Genomic DNA, 5,873 nt, shown 5'->3' with positions numbered 1-5,873 from the left:
CTGTGGCTGCCCCATCCCTGGAAGTGTCCAAGGCCAGGTTGGACAGGGCTTGGAGCAACTTGGGCTAGTGGAAGGTGTCCCTGCCCATGGCAGGGGGGTTGGAATGAGATGGTCTTTGAGATCCCTTCCAAGCCATAATGTTCTGTGATTCTATGAAAACTGTGTGCAAGAGGCTGCACTGTGCGTGGTCAGATCCATCTCTGATTCCCCTGAACACTGCAGCAGGAGCAGATTCACAGAAAGGACAAAGGCAAATCCTTTGGCTTTGTAAGATGAGTTCAGAGGGTAAACCACAGCAGGGCCTGACACAAAATGCAGTTTATTGTTCTGTTCTGGCAAATACTCACGAGACAATTTTTACACGTAATTCTGAGTCTTGCTCCTCGGGGTACCAGTCATCTTCCAGAAATTCATACAACTAAGCAGCAAGGATGAGTCTGTACCTCCCAAACACTGCAGACTAAACAGAAGATAAGAGCCTGTGGATGGATTTCCCGAGGGGAACACCGGGGAGCAATGACACAGCGTGGCCGGCTCGCGCCAGAGCTCAGCAGCAGCCTGTCCTTGATAACAGACAGCTCTGCAGAAGGCTGTGGACAAGGACAAGGCTCATGTCAGGGCTCATGGAAAGGCCGCAACATGTTCAAAACATTACAAACAAAACACTTTTTTAAAAAATATATTCCCTTCTTCCTATCAGTTTTGCTGGAAAATGAGCTGGTTCCCTGTTCACCCTGTTCTCGGTTCCACTTTCCATCTCAGGAGTCAGAGCAAACAGATGCTTGTTAGGTCAGGTCTGACCTTACTCATGGCCTTAATCCCCGGACTGAGACTAACCCAGTGACAGGCCTGGGCAGCACAAAGCAGGCAGGTGGGGACTGTCCCTCTGCCCTGCCACTCACTGCTGCTGCCCCAGAGCACATCCTTGGCCTTTCCATCTCACCTGGGCAGCTGCAGGCCTGGAATACCTGGACCAGATGCAGGGAGCTGGTCTGTTTGCTTTGGGAGCACGTGACCCCCTCCCCAGGGGTTCAGCTGCTGCTGACAACGAGGGCAGGATTAACCCTGGCTCTTGCCCTGTGAGAGCTGTAACCTTTCCGTGGCACTGTGACCGATGAGCAGCAGTTGAGAAAATAAAAAGCAATATTGGCATGATATTGTGAGCAGAAGATGAGATTACAAGCGATCTGCTTTTTCTGTAAGGCTAATTGTTCCCATTATGGGATTAAACTGATTGATTTCCCGTCAGAAACGGTGCCTGGAAGAACAAAGTCGAAACCTGTGGTCTAGTGTGAGTCACTTCACTGAGCAGCTAAACACTGAGATTTTTGTTGGCTTTTTTCTTGTGAAATCATGACAGATGGCAGCTGTTGGTCTATTCTGCAAACAAATTTGGCACATTTTTAGTATCATTATTTCACACAGTAGAGTCCAAGTGATTGTACCTATCCAGCAGAGGAGGTCCCCAGCCTTTCTTGGGGATTTCAGTATTTATCACCCTCCCTCTTGACCCTGTTTATAGCGATGCTTCCTTTTTTGGGTGTTGTACAGCTCCAGAATGCAGACAACTGGAGAAAATTAGGCTGAATGTTCCCAATTTATGCAGGTCAAGGAAAGTTTGCCTTTTATCGTTCAGAGATAAGTACAACGAACTAACTCTTTTTGAAAGGCTGAGCTCCACACACGCCGGCTTTCAGACTCAGTGATCACAGAGGTTCCTGTAGGTGGGTTTCACAGGAGCTTTCCCATTCATTTTTTGGTTACTGTACAGAAACAAATGGCCTAAGCTTTCCTCTCACTGCCAGGGCTTGCAGGCCAGAATTAAGACGCTTTGGTGTCCAAATCCTGCCATTTCTGGCAGATAAACTCATGGGCACCACGTGAGACCAAAAGCAGGCAAATAACATGCAAATATAATTTTAAAGATTACCCTAACAATCCAAGGTTGGTCTTCTGAATTGCTATGTCTCTTGTCTTAGTTCTCTCTTAATATTCCCAAAGTTTGCACTTGTGCACTCAGATTACACAAATGTAACAGCACAGATTCCAACCCTGATTATGGGCAGTGACTTTACTGAGTAGGCAAAAAAATCAATGTAATTGCCAATATTTGTATTCTAACATATAAGCAGGAATTCATAAATGCTTGCAGGAATGTAACATATCAACCTCCTTAAACAGCCATATCCTGTTTCTTTTGTTTCCCTTTCTGCCTTTGCAGTGACTGTTGCTACAACACCATCCATCACTGCTCCTTTCATCTGTCAGGCCCTCCAGCCGCCTGCCCGCTCTCTGTACCTGCCCCGTCAGGTCTGAGCTGTCTGGATTTCCCCCATGTTTCAGGGTGTAGGTTCCCCTCCTGTGGAGCTGGAGCCGTGTGGGTGATGGGGTGATCCCCTCCTGTGTCCCAGCTCCCCTCCCGGACCTGCTGGGCCGGTTGCATGAATGGGTTCAGTCGAGCGAGATGAGTTTTGACAGGTTTTGTCACAGGGCATTTGTGTTGGGACCTCAGAGGGTGGTTAAATGGGCATGGTCTAGGCTGAGACAGAACAGGATGGCTGCAGTCAGAGGACAGCACACATCCACATCCCTGGTCAGACAAGTTCAAGCACATCTTTTCTCCGGTGTTATTGGCCTCTTGACACATCACTGTGTGGCTGATCAGCTGCAGGCTCCTGCCACTGAAGGTGCTTCTCTGATCTCTCCGGAACGTTGCCCTAGGATATCTTCTGGAGCATATTCCTCGAGGAAACTGATTGTGCACAAATGGTACTTTAATTTTCTTTTTCCCCTCACTCCAAGCATGCAGTCACTGGGACATGGAAAAGCTGAAATAAACCTTTAATGTGTTTTGAAGGATTTGTCATTACCCAGAGAAATAGATCTGACATTCACTGGAGTGCAAGGAAGTGGAGAGAACAAAATGGGTTACTCAGAAACTTCACTGGCCAGGCCAAAGTTCTGCCTTCAGCTGCATCTGGGCAACTCATTTAGGCTGAGAGAGCTGTGTCACATGAGCTGGAGTAGAATTTGCCCTCAGAGTTTAAATAACACGAATGATATTTAAGAACCTGCAAGGCTGTTAGGTGATATTGTACAAAACCTTATAGAACAGCACTGAAAACCTCAATCCAAGATTCAGTGATGTCAACAGAAAAGCTCCCACCAGCAATGGTGGGAACGTTGATTCAATGAGCAGCTTGACCACTATGCCAAGTGTCCAGTGGGCATTAGGATAACCAGGGATTCCACCTAAAAAAGGGTCAGATCTCACTGTTTCTTTTTCAACACATGCAGCCTGCTGCATTCTTCACCTTTTTCTGCCTTTTCTAGGAAAGAGTGTGACCTGACTATAGAATAAAATGCCTTATGTCTGAAAAATTAATAAAAATCACTTAAAATCCAAGGAACATGGAAAATAAATGTTATTATCATTGAAGTATTTTTCTGCTTCAAGCACAGTATTACATTATGATAATGAATATATGTCTCTACCTCAATTTATTATTAAAAAAATAGCTCCCATCTGCTTCTCTAACTAAGGCATTTAAGGGCCTTCTGCAAACAACAGCTCCAAATTTGTCCGTGCACACAGGATAAATGATGTTTAACAAATAAGTGAGACTGTGGCATCAAGTGGGTAAAGAACCAATTCCAAGGTGAACAGTCATGCCAGAAATTGTACCCAAGCTTCTCATGCACTCTCCTGTGGTTTAAGCCAAAGATGGATGTGTCTGAAAAACCTATGAGGGACTGAGGGTCCTCTTCTGTCCCATCAATGGTCCTGAAGTCTGTCTGGATGCACCAGCAGTTAGCAGGAGAAGTTAATGGTATTCCACCCAAGATATTTCACCTATTAAAGATACCACAGAAAATAAGACTTGGTTGCCAAAGAATATGACATTTTACGAATGTTTAGGCATGCAGGGTGAGGTGTCACAGGATCAAACAGGTCCGACGCTCACAAAACGGGCAGGAAGGAGGGATTGTTCAGCCTTTTTAATTCCTCCATATCTCTTTGAAGATTTAATAGGGGGTTTTTGGTTGGCTTTAAATCTTCACAGTACTCCAGAGCTCATTATTTTTTCCCAGCAACCCCGAGGTCAATCTGTGGATGGTTCTGCTGGGCCTGGCCAGAGGGTGCCCTGCTGTGCAGCCCCATGCCATGGCCTCAGCCTGCCTTTTCCCAGGAAAACCTCACCAAGCCCAAGTTCCATTGTTTTTTTAGTTCACCACAAGAACCATTCACTGCTTCCTTCAGCATCTTCATTTCAGCACTACTTTTAAAACCATTAGTGTTGCTGCCGAGGGAGAGAGAATACAAATACTTGGCCCAGGTGGATATTTACTTTTCTGTTTTCATGGATGTGGAGTCAGTTGTGCCTGTTTGGAATGTCTCAGGAGAATCATGAATAGTTTTAACATGTGTTCAAGGAAACTTTTTAGTTTATGGATCCCCAGGTATTTTTCCAAGTTGTGCTTTTGTAGAATTTCTCAAATAGGTATACTATCGTTATTCTAAAAGAGACTGAAAAATGATTCAGGGCAGGAGTGTTCTAGACCACACTTAGCAGAGGAGGGGAAATTGCTGAGTTGGTGCTGGGGGCAGCCCAGCCTGGCTCCAGCCCCTCACCTGCCTGGCTCCCTGGGAAGGCACAGGCCAACTGCAGCCACATGGGTCATCCCTCCAGGACAGGTCAGGTTAGATCAGGCATAAGGAAAAAACTCCTTCCCTATGAGGGTGGGGAGGCCCTGGCACAGGTTGCCCAGAGAAGCTGTGGCTGTTCCTGGATCCCTGGAAGTGTCCAAGGCCAGGTTGGATGGGGCTTGGAGCAACCTGGGCTGGTGGGAGGTGTCCCTGCCCATGGCAGGGGGGTTGGACTAGACAACCTTTAAGGCCCCTTCCAACCCAACCCGTTCCATGATTCTATGAAGGAGAGCTGTATAATGCTCCTGAAATGCCACAGACACCTCGAGCGTCTCGGTGGTTCCCAAACTGAAGCTGGGGTGGAGCAGGCACGTAGCTGAGTTAACAGCAGAGAGGTTTCTCTGCGTCCTGCAGTCACTGAGCATCAACTGCTGATGACTCATTTGGAAATGATTTGTTGGCAGCTTGTCCCCAGCCAGCACTCAGCCTCCATCCCACTGCTCCCACAGACCCCCTGGCTGCACGCGCCGTTTCCGTGATGTCGGGCAGGGATGAGATCCAGCTGACAACAATGGATACCAGGGGAAAAAGCCCCTAAGAGTTTCTGATTCTGGGAGGGGTTGGACAACGGAAACAGTGGAAGTCCCTTTGCTGAACTTGGCAAAAAACATTTGGACAATGCTGTTCAGGAAAATATTCTCCACTGAATGAGTGATGCAGCTTATTAGGTTTTTTCTCTATTTTTTGACTATGAAGACAGAAATAATGAGTAAGAGGCCCTTGAGGCCAGTGTCCAACTCAACAGTTACAACATGCTGAGGGAAGCACGCTTTTTCTTTCCCTTTGGACAACCAAACGTGGTATTTTTAGTCCTGACAGTTTTTTCCTCTGTGATGATGTAAGGTTCCTGTTAGCTCATCAGACTGGGTCGCCCGCTGTAAAAAGCTAAAAAGAGACAAAATTGCACACCCCGTCATGTCTGAGCCTGGGCCCGAGGCAGGAGGAGACTTTTGGCTGCTGAATCAATCACATCCAAGCGGAGGAGCAGGCAGGACACAGAACCCAAACAAACCACAAAGCCTGATTCTGGTTTGAACTGAGCTCCTGTTAATTTATCTCCATTTATGGAGTTATTTGATGTTAGACAGAATATTAAGCTACTTTATGGCCGCTTCATTTGAGAGAAAATATGTGATGACCTAAACAAATACCAAAATCCACAAAT

The sequence above is a fragment of the Lepidothrix coronata genome, unplaced genomic scaffold (genome assembly GCF_001604755.1).
Source record: "Lepidothrix coronata isolate B3197 unplaced genomic scaffold, Lepidothrix_coronata-1.0 Scaffold223, whole genome shotgun sequence".
Taxonomy (NCBI): Eukaryota; Metazoa; Chordata; class Aves; order Passeriformes; family Pipridae; genus Lepidothrix; species Lepidothrix coronata.
The sequence above is the reverse complement of the archived record's forward strand: the minus strand, read 5'-3'. Positions refer to the sequence as shown.